The sequence below is a fragment of the Lepisosteus oculatus genome, chromosome 2, assembly GCF_040954835.1.
Source record: "Lepisosteus oculatus isolate fLepOcu1 chromosome 2, fLepOcu1.hap2, whole genome shotgun sequence".
NCBI classification, from domain to species: domain Eukaryota; kingdom Metazoa; phylum Chordata; class Actinopteri; order Semionotiformes; family Lepisosteidae; genus Lepisosteus; species Lepisosteus oculatus.
Window position 1 is genome coordinate 31,209,056 of NC_090697.1, and position 17,332 is coordinate 31,226,387.

The following is a 17,332-nucleotide window of genomic DNA, read 5'->3' on the forward strand; positions in this document are numbered from 1 at the left end:
TGCATTTTGCATTTGTAGAGACAGGGATGCAAAGATAAGATGCCTCTTAAATTTTAGCATATACTGTACTTTATGACACTATGTCCAACCTTGCTCAAGATTAGAACCTTCTTCTAGAAAAACACCCCTATAGTTCCTTTATTAGTTTTGTTATTGATTCTGTCTTTGAAGTTTTTTTTATAATAATCAAAGCGCTTTACAGGTAATGGGGACTCCCCTCCACCACAACCAATGTGCAGCATTCACCTGGATGATGCGACGGCAGCCATAGTGCGCCAAAACGCTCACCACACATCAGCTACTGTATTAGTGGGGAGGAGAGCAGAGTAATGAGGCCAATTTATAGATGGGGATTATTAGGAAGCCATGGTTGGTAAGGGCCAATGGGAAATTTGGCCAGGACACTGGGGTTACATCCCTACTCTTTTAGAGAAACACCCTGGGATTTTTAATGACCACAGAGAGTCAGGACCTCGGTTTTACATCTCATTTGACACTTTTAATTAGATACATTACTATATATACATCTTAAACATAAGAATGTATGATTAACTGTATTAGCATCGATGAGCCATTAGTTTTACCAAGCTAATCCAAAAAAAAACAGTGATACTCATCCATTAGATCATTAATTGTTTCATTACAGAAGTATCACAAAGATTGTTTCTGTACATTTCTTGTAAGAAATGAATCACCACAGCCATGTTCTAAATATTACATTCATAGTTATTATTCATCGTGCTCTGAGGTAGTTCAGAAGATGCAATGTGAAAGGTGCTATATAAAATGAATATATATAACCAATTCTTCACAAAGCCTTTCATTAAACCCTGTGTATCTTTGTCTGTGTCTGTTGTCCCCTCCAGGGTGTATCCTGCCTTGAGCCCTTTGCTTAGGATAGGCTTAGGATACTCCATGACCCTGTATTGGGAAAATGAATGGATGGACATACAATAACTAAAAGATGAATACATTTTTATCGATTTCATAATAATTCCTTCATTAACTGGATATAAAGGTAAACTGAATGCCTCTGTTTTAGATTGTGGTTTCATTTCTTTTACAAATTTGAAAATGATCCAATAATATAATTTCAATAATCTCATGTTGGCATCAAATGTACTTTTCAATAACTTCATAAATAAGGTGATATGTATTTATCCCCACAAATGAAATATTTATTACACTTAATTTCAAATTTGGATCGCAACCCAGGAAAATAATTCCAAACAGATTAATATATGGTACAGTGACAAGTCCAGCATCCTTTTTGTGGAGTCCATGTTTGCAGCAATGCCAATGTGTTGAAGTGAATTGTGTCAATTTGTTAAACTTTCCATATGAATCTGTTGTCATTTGCGGCTCCATGCTTTTGTGCCAATGCAGTCTGGATATTAATGATGTGCATTTTTCATAAAAAGCTATGGAAGGGACTGACAGAAATGTAATTAATACCAATTCAAATTAAAAAGTGGTTTGAAAGAAGTACAGGTATTTACAGATATGGGCTAAAAATCTTTCAGGAGAAATAGAAGAATGCTAACCAACCAAAATGAATACTTATTAAATCCTAAAGATTAAAGGTGGGGAATTATTTTATTAGTGCATTAGAGATGAATCATTGCATCAGGGATTTATTCACTCTTACAGTTCTGGCAGATTTATCACAATCTACAGTATTCATGGCAGTTGCAGCCTAACTCATTTTTTAAATACTGTTACCCCATTTTCTCCTTAATTCACAATCTAAACTAATTTATGAAAATAAGATATTTTTGGACTTCTGCTATACATTTTAACTATTATAAGTAGAAATATCTTAAAACCTATGAGTTATACTTAACTATTGTTTTCTTATTTTTTTCAAAGACCTATGGACTATCAAAAAAAGCAGGTTCCTTATTCTAATATAACATTAATGTATTTGTATTGTTTAGTAAACTAGGCCACATAGCTTAGAGCAGTTAATAATATAATATTTAACTATTGTAAATTGAACCTGGGGTTGCATGAGCAAGGCAGTTTTCTCAAGATCAGTTCCAGTTGTAATACTGTCTCTGTATGACAAAATATTACAATTGATTTTATTTCCATTCTCACTTTGTCATGTTAGTACACAAACCAAAGGCAGCAAAATGATAATGCAATTTGACAATGATAATGCAAACAATGACAGCCAAAATGAGTCTGGTAAGTTAAGACCCATAGGAAAATAGAAAATATATAGAAAATTTGTGAGCCACATTCATTTCACTAGGTAAATGACAATAGTATTATTGATGAGGCCACCATGACTGAGTCAAGAGGACACAATTACTGGCTTAAACATTTGTTGAACTATGTTATTTGAACACCTGGCAGACAGAAAACAAGAAATCATATAAATAAGCAATAAATAGGCCAACTTGTATTTAAATTAATCATTGCCCATTTGCTGCTGAAGGGCAGTGAAAAAAGATATTTGCTCTTAAATGTGCAGCAATGAGTTTCTAGAGATAAAAAAGCTCTCCAAACCAGATGACCGAAAACACAGATGTTTGCTCCCTCTTGGTCTAAGGGCAATTAAGGAAGCCCTTGATTGCTTTTATTCTGCTTTCCATCATGAAGTGTTGAAGCTTAATTGATTAAGCAACACTTCGTATGTTGCTGACATGTAAAATATTATTAGCAATGCATAAAGATTTTGGTAACACTATGGTCCTGGGGATGTTTTAATTAAAAGTTGTTTACATGCACATATTGATATAGGTGATAATTAAACTGTATTCTCATTGGAAAAACAACTGTCTCTGCTACATTATAATACCACCAAATGAATTCAAATTAGGCATTTTATTTTTTAATCAGCTGGACACTATGTAAGTGCGTAAGTGCAGTAAAGTTAACAGGCTCTATAAATTTACATTAGAAGGATGCCTTTAGAATTCTTGTTCATTACAGTTAATGTTCAAGGAACATCACTGGAGATTAAATTCATTTTAAAGGGTGATTTTAAATAAAACCGTGGAAGTCAATTGGTTAAAACATACCCCCAAAAATGCAATCTCATTTTCTACTGATCGGAATGAGAAGAGGTCCTTCAGCCTTTCCGAGCATGCATGAGTCCTAAAATAGAAATAATGATGCTAACTGACGTCTGAAATCTTCTTGTGTATAGCACTGAACTGTGTAAATAGCTAAACAATATCAAGAAATAACCAGTCTTTGTGTAATAACAACATATTTCTTTGAGCTGGTTTTGAAGACCCATTCATACAGTTTCTCTTTGCCCCACTGATTTGGTTTAGCTTTGAAGTACTGGAATCAACTTCATTTTCATAATATTAAAATCCAAGGATTTATCTTTTTGATGTTTGCCATGCCTTTCAGTCTAGGAATAAGTCTAGTTACTTTACATGATGTCAGCAGTTCGTGGATATTTTTTTATTTTCCACTTTTAATGATATGTACATTTGGTATGTAGGTCAAAGCTACCCAAACCTTTAGCTGTAGAGTATTTTTTGCCAATCTGTTTTAACAGCAGACATGTGCTTTCATATGCTGTTCATCATAAAGCCACTTAGTCCTGATAAAGGTCATGGCAAACTGGAGCCTATCTTGAAAGCATGGAGTGCAAAGGGAACATGGACTCTGGATGGAACTCCACCACAAAGCACTCATGCAAACAGAGACAATTTAGAGAAACCAGTTATCCCCGCCAGCAAGTCCTTATAGGGTGGGTGGAAACTGGGGCATGAAAACATAGAGCAAACACAAAAGTCCCACACAGGACCCCAGAGTAATGCAGTGTTGTTAACGGTCACACCACCATGCAGTCCACTTTCGTCCGAACATTTCCTATCAATTATCTTAATTTGCCTAATCATTTGCTTAAGATTTGATATTGCTAGAAGTTTAACTACCACCTTTTCTATTGAATTGATTCAAGTTTGAGTTTAGAAATAACTCTAGCTAATCGAGCTGTCAAAAATATTCAGTCCCTTGGACCGTTTTCACATTTTGTTGCATGTAAGGATTGCAGCCATGACACTTTATAGTAGCAATTAATATTTGATATCCATTCAACCTACCCCATATATACAAAGCAAAAAACAAAAATAAAGATGTAAATAGATAATAGATCGGAAAAAAATGTAAATATCAAAATTGCACAAATATTCAAATTATTTGCTAGGACAAAACTAAATTGCTGGTGCATAGAATTACCTCAAATTTCCTGAACCACATAATAAATTGAGTGGCCTCTGTCTGTGTGCAGTAATTGTGGTCTCACATGATTTCCCAAGAAATGCACCTGTATCTGTAATGTCAGTAATTCCGAGCAAGGATTCAACCAGACCAAGGAGCAATTCAGAGCTAGAATGTGTCATGGATGTATCCTATTATCAACTTAATGATTGGCATTCCAACATCATGTTAATAGTGTTTCTGTCATGTCTAGTGTTGGTTACAACAGTCTAACTGGGCAAGCTCATGCTGCGGTATATAAGGTGATGTCAGCACGAAACTCTGAGGCAAACACATAATCAGAAAAGGGCAACAGTGAGATGTTATCCAGAGTGGGCAGAAGTGTGAGCCATGTCATGGTCTTCTCAGTCACCAGATCTGAACCCAAGAGCATTTACGGTATATCCCAGATATCCTGGAACGACTCCTAAGACAGCCACCTCAGTAAACCGCAAGTTTATTGACTTTCTTGTTGAAGAATGATGCCACATTTTTCTTGTATAATTTCAAATTCAGGCTGCACTGGCAGCATGTAGTGGCTCCATACCCTATTAAGTGACTTTACATTGGTGTTTCCTTTTTTGTCCCCTATCTGTAGGAGGTACTGCACTGACAGCAAAATATCACAAGCTTTAGGCTGGAAATCCCATCATCCCCAGGTGAAGTTTACTCTTAATCCCATAGGACAGACTTTCACTTTTTCATCAAGACTTGGGAATCAAGCAGCTCACTATCACAGTCTGCCGACTACAGGTATGAACAGGTAATAATGGCTACAGCTTACTTGTTTGGAGACAGGGCCATCTTCACAGGTCAAGTTATTGAGTTTCTAAAGTGCCACTGAGCCCTGTTGTGTGGCAAACACGAAGAAACAGTGGACAGCAGCTCACTATATATGCAACTCTAGGCACGGGCACTACGTTTGCCATGTCAGGTTTAAAAGAACAACTCAATTATAAAAAAGTAAAGTCACAGTCAATTCACTTGGTCATCAGTCTATAATAAATGAAATAAGAAAACAATAAATTGCACTGATAAATTAGTTTCTACTTCCCAACTGCTGCTCCCAAGAATTGTTAGGTTTCCCCTTAATCAGACTTTCTGTGTAAAAAGAACAGAGGTCTGTGTGAAATATGGTATGTGATGAGAGGCTCACAACTAATAAGCGGCTTGATTATAATTACCTTGAGTCACTGTCATTGGTCTTCTATGCATAAATATCAAGAGCTTCTCTTTAAAGGTAGCATACGTGAAAGATTTTAATATGATATGTTGTGTTTCATAGAAAACAGAAAAAGACAAACAAGCCTTGTATGTGACATAAAACCGAGAACATAGAGATAAGGAAGGGACAAACATGAGTTCACGTTCTGGTCAATGAATGGTTAAAAAACTATATATATGATATATAGAGAAAAGAAAACACAACACATTTAATATCTAATACTTCACAACTGGCAACCCACTGAAGCTCAGCAGGTGTGAGCCTGGTCAGTACCTGGATGAGAGACCTCCTGGGAAAAACTAAGGCTGCTGCTGGAAGAGGTGTTAGTGGCGCTCACTCTGTGGTCTATATGGGTCCTAATTCCCCAGTGTAGTGACAGGGACACTATACTGTAAAAAAGGCACTGTCCTTCGGATGAGACATAAAACCGAGGTCCTGACTCTCTGTGGTCATTAAAAATCCTGGGGCATTTCTCAAAAAGAGTAGGGGTGTAACCCCAGCGTCCTGGTCAAATTTTCCATTGGCACTTACCAATCATGGCCTCCTAATAATCCCCATCTATGAATTGGCTTCATTCCTCTGTTCTCCTCCCCACCGATAGCTGATGTGTGGTGATTAAAGAAAAGTTACTACTTATAACAACGTTGTTCTTGGTGGATATAAACCAGTCTTGGCGCTGTTGTCATTTACTGTGTCATATCGATATTATTCCATGGCACTGTTGCTTGATGTATCATCTGCGTCAACTCCAAATCAAGTTGCAGATTACAATCGGCTAGTATTATTTGTTCAGAATAAAAAATAGAGGTACATCTTTGCACAAATTGTTGTGTATATATGGGGTAAATGGCACAGTTACTTTTTTTAACCTTCCTGGAATGCTCTCTGGGTGAGAGCAGCAGCAGCCAGCTTCTGACATCTACATACTTAAATACCTGTTCCCTGTATGATTGTAATTGAAAAAATGTTCATACTGTATGGGAGTTAATTAACATGACTAAATTTAAATTAAAAGTAGGTTGTAAGTGTAAAACTAAAAATGTAGGTTGATTTAATATTATTATATAGTATTTAACTAGATATTATATACAGTACATTCACTCTCAAGCTAGGGATGTGAAACTCATAAACATAGGCCAGTTTGAAATCACACATACTAGTAAGATATGGAAAAAATGTGCAAAGTAATGTATGGTGATTTACTGAAATTTGATCTTTTAAGGGCTTTATAAGTTAACTTTTTATTCTTTAGATTAGTGAATTCAGAACAACTTATCTTACATTAAGAGAAAGCACTCTTAATGTTAACAGTATTTTGCTTTTGTACCTCAAAATTTTCTTTCATTTTTTTAATCACATCGGATTACATGTGGCACGGTGGAGCAGTGGTTAGCATTGGTGCCTCACATCACTGGGGCCCTGCGTTCAATTTCTGGGGTACCCTCTGGGAAGTGTTTGTATGTTCTCTCTGTGGTCGTGTGGGTTCCACTGGGTGCTCCAGTTTCCTCCCACAGTTACTGGCTTGGTGTCTGTGTGTGTGCTTGCGATGAACTGACAGGCCAGGAATGGCTCCGGTTCCCCTGCTTCCCTGAATTGGGTGAAGGGGTTAGAAAATCGATGGGTGGATGTTATTATGGGTCTGACCCTTTTGATGAATGTCTGAATTTATTTTCTGTGTAGCGGTACGAGGCATTCCAGTACCATTTTTTCTTGCACAGGTTGAAACATTGTCTTTGAAAACAACGTAATGCTCTGTGGTGTAATTATTTTTCTATGATGAATTCATTCAATGATGAAAGCATTATCATGGTCTAATTTAAACAAATGCTGTGCTTCTGCTGCGGGGCCTCTGCATTTGGTTCTGAAGGTGAAGGCAAGAAAGGTGAAAGAACTTTGTAACCCAGACAGTTGAATTTTCCTGCAGCAAGAGGCCTGGCCTTTTCACGTAGTGACACCATGTGGCTCTGAAGAAGGAGGTGCACAGAATCACATTCTCAGACTCTCAGATTCTTCTTAGTAGTAGTATACTAATTAGCAGAAATGTAAGCACTTCTTTACACATATCAAGATGTGACAACGTGTTGGATACGGGTGTCTTTTTCTATGACTATTTTAGAAAACTACATACAGTGCCTTCAAAAAGTATTCATCCGCTCTGGGGTCCTTCACAATGTGTTACATTGCAAACTCCAATAGAAAAATACATTTACTGTACATGGATGTTTTTGTCCCTGATCCAGCCAAATTACTCTATCATGCCTGTAGAGCACATGTCCAGCGGGAGGGTGAAATCAGAGCTGCTTATCCAGATGGATGGTGTGGGAGGAGCCTCAAACGTTGTTACAGTTTGGCTTCCAGTCATCGGAGGGTACCTTCATGTTCTCGGCTTGTTCCACCCACTCAGGGTAGACGTGGGTTAAACAGGTCTCGTTAACCCATGACCACGCCTCCCCTTTACTCTATTTAAACTCACCTGTCTGCGTCTACCTTCGCTTAGTATTGGGTTGCACTTGTACTTGTGAGACACTGCAGAGCCTTTTGCAATCTTGACTGTTTCCTGTTTTTTTTAACTTCTGGTTTGCCTACTCGTCTTCAGTTTTATGATCTTGATTTTGGTTTTGTCTTTTGGATTGCCTTTCTGGTTTTTTGGACGTTGTAGTTTTACCTGATATCCGGCTTCCTTGTTATCTCCCGCATAGGGTCCATCTTTTGTCTTTTGCTGATATCCAGCGTAACAAAAGTGTAAATCCATCGAAAAAGACATAGGTTTGGTGGTGATTAACGTTATAAACTGTACAATCCTATTGCAAAAATCCATAACTCACTAGATCACAGCAATTGTCTCACTTTTGACAAGAGCAGAGGAGACTTTTTGGTTAACTGGAAGATTTGAACTCCTTCAATTCTATCTTAAGTGGGTATCAAGCAGATAAAGATTATTTTTTTCTGCGCCACAGACATTTCAGATGGCATAACACCATAGAAACAGAGCTCTACTCTTAGTTACCATGTTTGCATATGGGTGATGTAATCTCATCCAAATTATCTATCTCATTAGGATTTTTCTATGTTACATTCATCCTGATGATCTGAATGTGATTTTGGATCACATGTTGTAAGGTCTGTCCTGCAGAGCTTCCTGGCACACATCATGGTTGACAACACTGGCTTTGTGTCAATGACCTGAGCCAATCCCAGTCTGGCATAATGGTGAATAGGAGTGGAGTTTAAAAGCGAATTCTCAGCTGGCACAAGGTGCCTTTGTAGACCTTGAACTGGCTTCATGACTCCAAACCCAACCTTGTGTTATATAAAAAGTTTGTTTGAAAAGCTCTTGTGTATATACAGTAATTATGGATTTTTAAATATGGATTTTAAGTATGTTCACCCTGTTCAGCTACAGATGACAGCTAATTAAAAACCATTAGTAGTGCATCACCAAATTTGAAGATTTTCTTTTGTTGTGTATTTGGATATATAGTGTTATGTAGACATAGACAGAATTGTTTCAGAAATGATAGCAACATTTGCATTTCCTTCCTAGAACAATTTGGAACAATGCATATTGTATGGGTTTATTTACTCAGCTGTCCCAGACCAAGAGACAAGTAAAGTGGCTAAAAAGACTCAGACTATCAAATGTAGTCATAATCATTTATTCTGGTTAAACAAAGTCACTTTTAATCATTAAGTTGGCCATACTAAAACATATTCAACAGTTATCGGGTCAATCCTAGTGAGTTCATTTATAGCCTTCATAGGAATGAACTACACCTCATTGCAAATAATCTCTTTAAACCCTTCTAATCTATTCTCAAGACAATTACACATCACAGAAAATGCCCTTGTTAATAATGATTTTCTTATGGCAATTGATTCTGGATTTCTATCTATCCTAATTGTCCTAGACCTACAGTTAGTTCTGCTTTAATAATAATAATAATTTAATAATTGCTTACACTTATATAGCGCTTTTCTGGACACTCCACTCAAAGCGCTTTACAGGTAATGGGGACTCCCCTCCACCACCACCAATGTGCAGCCCCACCTGGATGATGCGACAGCAGCCATAGTGCGCCAGAACGCTCACCACACATCAGCTATCGGTGGGGAGGAGAGCAGAGTAAAGGAGCCAATTCATAGAGGGGAATTATTAGGAGGCCGTGATTGATAAGGGGCAATGGGAAATTTGGACAGGACGCCGGGGTTACACCCCTACTCTTTTCGAGAAACGCCCTGGGATTTTTAATGACCACAGAGAGTCAAGACCTCGGTTTTACGTCTCATCTGAAGGACGGCGCCTGTTTACAGTATAGTGTCCCCGTCACTATACTGGGGCATTAGGACCCACATGGACCACAGGGTGAGCGCCCCCTGCTGGCCCCACTAACATCTCTTCCAGCAGCAACCTTAGTTTTTCCCATGAGGTCTCCCATCGAGGTACTGACCAGGCTCACACCTGCTTTGACACCGTTATACAGTACATGACATTGCATTCTCCCCTTTTGAGACTTTTTGGAGTTTCTGACATTGCTCTTTCTGGGTTTTTTTGTCTGGTGTTCCCCTAGACTCAATATTGGGCACCTGCTATTCAGCATTTGCATATCCCCACTTGGTCACATATTAAAATCACATGGTCTAAATGATCATCTCTATACGATCTATGCAAATCTATGTCCATAGTAAACCTAACACTATATAGCTGTCTGTGCTCTCGAATTGTACCTCTGATATAAAAACCTGGATGACTCAAAATTTTCTTCAACTAAACTGTGACAAGGTCATGAGGTCATGCTACTCAGTACCTCAGTACCTAAGAAAAAGCAATGCAGTAATAGAATATCACAATATTGAGTATGTTGCTGTGTTATCTTTTTGTTTGTGCACTGCTAAGTACTGTCTTTGATTTTAGTATTGTAAATTGGATTTTAACTATTTTTGTTATTTTGTGCATTTGGAAAGGGTTTAAAGAGTATGTATTGTATACACCTGTATCAGGGATATTAAACTAATAAAATCCAACGATTATTTAAGTGATTATGAGGAAACTCACCAGGACAAGTGGATTTCTAATGACAAATAGAAGGCGTATAGAGGGCAGAAATTCACTCAAGACCTTGGGCCAAAAACATATCCCCATATATTACTTTGATAGAAATATGTTTATAGTGTGACAGTGCGTGGGTTTTAGCTGTGCTTTTCACCCGCTTCAGGTCCAATATCCCAGACAGAGAGGGCCATGTGTAATTGCTCAGTATTTGGCTTTCCGGAAGGTTTTTGGGGAGAGCGTTAAGACTCGTTTGAGGATTTTATTTTTCTGAAGTAGAGAAGAGAGGTGTGGCTGAGGTGAGGACTTCAGGCGTGGTTCTGACACAAATACCTGAGTAGCCACGTGAGCCTTTAATATAATGCTCCTAGTTAAAGGTGCAGGGGATAATGATTAGAGAAATATTCAAGTGGCTGTCAGGGAAGAGCGGTAGAATTGTTTTTCTCATTTGTAGGGACCTCTGGTGGTGACTAGCGGATTTGGGAGGTGAATTTTTAGTCTCCACTGTGCCATAATAGAAAGCACAAGAAAAGTTAGATATCTGTTCCAGGAAGAGGTTAAATTGTTTGTTAAATTACGTTGAGTTCAACATAAACACATTAATAAAATTAGAAAAACAGTTCAGATATGATAGTTTTACGCTTTTCAGGGGCAGCTAATACACTATCACTGAAATAAAGGCATAATGTTTCCCACTTGTAAAATCATCATCACTATAATTTTCTTTGTAATATCCAGTACACAAATATAACAGGACAATAACTGTATATCTGGTATATAAGAACATTAATGGAATATGATGGGATTGATGGATTATAGGAATGGAACTAATGGATTAATATGATGGAATATGATGAATGAATGGAACATTTTTACTGGTGTTTCACTCAGGATGTATTCCTCCCTGTGCCTGTTCCTTGACTGGATAGGCTCTGGTTGCCCTGAAATCTGTCCGTTGGTTTTGGGGTAGTATTTGGGGTAGAGTGACAAAGTCCACTTTGATGTGCTGCTACGTTCAGTCGAGTTGAAGGAGACGGCCCACATGGCGGCCAAGTAGGAGTCTTTAGTTCAGCAGCAGACCGGGCACGCCGTCACGAAGGTGTTAATGTCCACTGCCATGGGGTTCTTTGGTACATTAATTTTATTAATCTGTTTACAAATAATTCTTTGTTCTTTTCTTTGAAAGTGTGGAGCTGGTTTTATATACTGTAGTATAGTGCTCATGTATTATGTTTTCAAAGTGTCATACTGTAAATACAAGCTTGAAAACAACAAAACATGAAAACTGAATACTTTTGCAAGGCACTGCAGCTTTCCAAGAAGCACAAAACCATCCTCTGCATGACATTTTCCTTTCCACTAGTGTATTTTCATTCCTAAACCAGATTCATTATAAACATTTTACATCAAGTCTGACTCCCTTGTGCTGAAATACCAGATATTTTCCCTGCCAACTGTACTGTATAACGTACTTGACAAAACACCCTGGCAGGACCAGCTAAAGAATGAAGATCACCTTCTGTGAACAAAATTGGGTCATTCATCCTGGAGGTGTTAAATGATTGTTCTCTCCACATTTATTGCAGCAAATAAATTTAGACTTTCTCTCCAGGGATCGTGGCAGCCCTGCCTATAATTTTCTTGACGTTTCATTACAGATTCTTGGGCTCATTCAAAAACTCACTCAAAAATAACAAAAGCAAATGAAACAGAAGGATGGAAGGATATGTGAAGTGGCTTCCTGCAATTGGTTTTAAAAGCTTTAATTATTTCTAGTTCAATTTCATTTTCTTTATGCAAGGCAGAAAATAAACGTTTCCTAATGATACAGAAACACATTATGCTAATTTAAATTTAAGGACTATGATGATATGAGTTTATTTTTTGGTATAAAGCACATTCATCCTGGACTGGGGTTACTTTGTCACTTCTTCAGCATCAGTCCTCCACCAAAAACAAGCTGCTGTGGGCCCAGGCTACCGTCTGTGGTGTTCTTTCAGGTCTCCTGATGTCAGTAAGATGTCTAGAAACTTCAAGCAACTACAGCAGCTGTCCCCACTGCAGCTTTGCCCCCTTTCCCCTTCCCTCTCGCTGTTCCTAATCTTGATCTCCGACCTCTGCCAGGTAAATGTGACTTCACCTCTTTGACACCTGTACATGATATAATCTCGTGGCATCTAGTTACCGTGCTGGAGCAAAGTTCACCATTGTCTAGGGAATGTCCCCGTGTGACTCTGAGCTCACAAGCAACCATGATCAAATCCCAGAACAGAGGCTTAGCTGAAAACATGTTTTTCATATTGTAACACAAGAGTGCAAGCAAACTATGGCTCCAAAGAAAACTTCCACGATCCCACTAGATGTGAAATTACAAACCCAGTACTTACAGTACCTTTTATTTCCATGATGCTTCTTCTTTCTACCCAAAGGAATCACACCACCATGTGCTAATGTGTGGGTTACTAATCTACGACTGGTGCTTTGTCCCACATCTGTGTAAGAGCTGTGCAAGAATACTTTTGTCTGTGGGAACAAATTACATACAGTATTATTTAGTATTTTTAGTTTTGTTAAAAACGTTATACTGAATATGACATACAGATACAATGATACACTCACTGTTCATATTGGTGTTTTTTTACAAGAATATGATTTCACCTTTTTACAACTTGTAAAGCACATGCAGGAGGGTGAATACTTTTGTTTTGAGCATAATCTTCACCCCAGTTATTTCATAAAATATATTTAATCTACACATAGAGAAGTGTTATTTCTCCTAACAATAAATGAACAGCTAAAGTATAACAATACTAATAATCACCATCATCTTCCATATCTCTAGGTGGGTATGCATTTCAAGAAACCTTGTACTTTAAAAACACACCAACAGTTTCACAATTTTGTATCCTTGATTTTTTAAAGTCTTTCTGTGCAGTGTTAGAATAATGTTTGACATTCTGTGAAATTACTAGCATGACAGTTTCTTTTACTTTTTAAATGCATTCACATTTCTATTAATATCACATAAATTAAAAAAAAACAGACTGACAGTCGGCAGACATCCATTTACAAAGACATACAGCTCGTTTTATTGAACTTAAAAGTGAACAGTTTTGTCTTCATAAATGGGATTTGTACGGCTTCATGCACAGTGGCTGTGAGGGTCAAATGAGAAGAACATTACAGCAGTCAGAATATATAAACCTCTACTGGCATTAACAGCTACGGAAGAATTGTATTGCATTGAATAATTAAAGGGCATTTAAATTTGTTTAAAATGGACACTTTGGAGGTGTCCAAAAATAGAAAGTCCAAGTCCAGAAATATCTGAATTAATATTCAGCTAGTTAGGGTAGGCATGATTTGAAAGGAAAGAAGACTTTTCAAGACTCCCAAGTTTGTCCACTGTCTTTGTACCTTAGTATCTCATTTACTGTAAACTAGGGGATTATATCACTTCAGTTAGCTTCAGTTTATGGATATGTTATATGTTATATGTAAAATATAACTGTATGTGTTTGGTGCTCATAGTAATTCTTATGGTAAATGATGTCTTAAACTGAAGTGAAATTGTGCATTTTTGTTCAGATGTGGTATAATTCAATATCTGTGGCTGAATTAAAAGACCATGAAGCATAGCTCAGCTAAGGATCATTCCAAAATATTCATTTGAAATCCATTAGCAAATTAGATTTTAATGTTTCTATAAACATTTATGCACAATGACCATGAAAATGTATTGTTTTATTGTTGAAATATGTTTCAAAATATCTATTTTGATTTTTTAAAGGATATCATGCTGCTTTTTTATTAGTTTGGCTAATAGATAATCAAAACATAATCATGTCACAAGCTTAGTTTCATGACTTTACAGAACACTTCATAAAATTACTCTATATAGAAGCCCATACATACATTACCTATTTAAAATCATACCTAATGCTCTGTAAAGACGTTTTGTGTGACTTGAATTATGCTTATAAATACATTTATATATAATGTTTTGGCTTTTGTTAGTGAGTTACTACCCATACTAAACTTCACAGCACTAACTGATATATTGAGTAAGATTATCTATTTATGTTGTATGGACAAAAAGGTAAAGTCATTACCAGAGCCACAGAAGTTAATTGGGCCAGAGAACACTCTGGAATCGGTAGTGTTAAGTGTACAACATCATGTCCCGTGGTGACCTGAATGGGATGCCATATGTTATGTGACTACACATACTGAATAATGTCCTAATTATCCAGGCATTATTTTAATATTGTTTTATTAAATGTTCCTCATCGTTGTGGAGGAACCTTTTATAGGCCCTTGCCCATTAGCCAAGAATTTATATTTTCCTCTAAAACAGTTTTTATGGATACAGTAAATGGCATACCTTGGTAGGATCTTCATCAACTCTGTTCTCAAACACAGAGTATAACAACTGTTCCTTTGCTTCTAAGACTTCAGAATGTTTTCAATATCTTCACATGACTTTTGCCTTGTATATCTGTCTCTTAATCTGAATGTATTTTAGTTCTGTAGAATATGTGAAAATAATAAGCTTTTTATTTTTAGAATGTTAGATTGGAAATAAAATCTTTGATAAGTTTGATATCAATTATGTGACAGATTATTGGATATTATTAGTGGTTTAGCTGTCTGTTACACGGCCACTGTCTATAAGGAAATCCATGTAATTGTGTGAAGCCATGTTTCCTACAAGTGTTTCGAAACTAACTTTTTACAAAAAATGTTGTACATAATATTTTTAGATATACATAGTTTTTTTAGATTTTGGCCTTGGCCATCAACCAGAAAAGGTTACAAAACACTATCTGTTATGTTTAATTTTGTGTTAGAGGGCAAATACTTTTCTGTTTCGCTTATCCAGTGTTTAAGTATTCTAAGCATATAACACAATCACATGAGAACAAATGCTTTTGGCCATTTAATAACTTAAGGAACATTCAGAAAATAATTAAAAGATGATGTGCTGGCTCTTGAAAAGTTATTTCAAAAAGTGCCATGGAGTCTTTAAAGACCTACTGTACTTGTCATTACCTTGGTTCAATGTCTCATCTGAAACATTTCCTGCAGGTGTAAGAACATTGTTCTGAGTCTCCGTCAGTTTGGAAAAAGGGTTCAGTCACCACTGAGAGCAACATCCTGGCTTTCTAACAACAACAACAAAAATCATCATCGTCGTCAAGCACAGGAGAGAGGACAAACACAAAGATACGGGGAAAGAGAAGAGAAAAACAATTCTAGACAGGAGGTACGATCAGCCTGTAAAACCAGATTTGAGTTAAGTATATGAATTTGTATATTAACTTGTTAAGAGAGCAATTGTGGTTTTCAGGAAACTGATTTCCTATACAAATAATCCCTAGGTTACAAATTGTCTCTCTTCGTTAGTAGATGCTTCTCTAGGAGAGGGAGACAGGTTTCTCATTCACAGTGTAGCGTCCAGATTTATATATAGAGAGAAAGGGATTTAACTCTAGGTTTCTAGGATTCTCTGTGGTTATGCAGGCAGGTTTATATCTGTTTGGCCTGTTAGGCATTGTATAGGATTTTGAATACTTGGTACAGTAGCAGTCTGTTTTTTTTCTGGTTGGTCAGGACATAGGCCTCTGAGACACCTTGTTGGTAAATAAAGTAACTTGCTTGTCTAATGTTGTATGTTGTGTTGTTAGTATGTTCCTGACATTGTTAATGTAGAGGTTTGATGGGTTTACTGAGACAATTATTAATTGTAGCAGTAATCACAAGGTTGTTCGTTGGGGCTTTTAGAAAATCAATCGTCAGAGCAACTAACAACGCACACACACGGGTTCAATACACGAGATACATTTATTAATATAAATTGTGCACCAAACATATACTAGTCTGCCTGGATACGAGCGGCAGACCTTACTGTGAGGGTTATCAATATACAAGGTATACAATCTCGAAGAGATGCAAACACAAAGAGATACACAACAGAGAATATATGTCAATATATATCATTCGGTTACCAAATCGCTAATCAGTGTTATTACCCACTGTTACTCTAAACTCGGAAGTAAATACATTACTCATGAATTAAATTGATAACAACTTGTGTTGAGGTACAATTGAATTCTCGAGACGCAATGTAGAACATGGGGTTTACTTATCCACTGTGTATGGATTTGGAATTTCCCGGCACGAACACCAAACCAGCTGACAGGCTCTGTTGCAGCATCTGTTCCAGCGGTTGTCCAATGGGCGTTGTCCCGGCGTCCTCTGGCTACCGGCCAACCAGTCGAGGTGCAGCTCGGAGTAGGACGGGCAGAGGAATCTGACTGCGGCGTGCAGGACAGTCGTTGCTCCGAGGGGATCTACCAGCCGTCCGGCTGGCTAGTAGAAAGTCTCTATGCACAGAGTGTGACCACGAGTCCTCACAAGTCACTCTTTTGCCCGGGAAGAAGCTGGTTCGTTCCCGGTCCAGCGCTGCTTCTGAATAAGCTATTCAGGTTGTCGACGAGGGTCCAACTGTAGGCTGCCGTTGATCAAGCGGAACATTCACGTTGGTAGAATTCTGAGTACGTACGGGTTCCTCGGCCTCGCGCTTAGAACAAAGTCCAAGTCCCTTTGCAGACAACAGCAGTTGTCACGTGATTGTCTCTGAGGATGCGCGAAAATGGCCAAGGAGAGCTCCGATCTGAGCTTGAGCTCCCTTTTTGACCAAGACACAGATGTGTCCTGATTGGTTGAGAGTTTTAATTAAATAATAAAGTATTTGTTTACCCCCTATTTGTAAGATTATTATACCACATTTTAACTATATTCAAAGTAAAGTTCTTACTTGTGTCTTTTGT

General features: G+C 37.5%; 1 long non-coding RNA gene across 1 annotated transcript; it reads left to right on the top strand.

Annotated features, from left to right (window-relative positions):
* Nucleotides 1–967: 967 nt before the first annotated feature.
* On the top strand, nt 968–16,485 carry LOC138225616 (uncharacterized). Its single transcript, XR_011184079.1, has 4 exons — nt 968–1,018; nt 4,826–4,990; nt 12,500–12,623; nt 15,588–16,485. It is a non-coding gene; the product is annotated as an uncharacterized lncRNA (long non-coding RNA).
* The last annotated feature ends 847 nt before the right edge of the window (nt 16,486–17,332 follow it).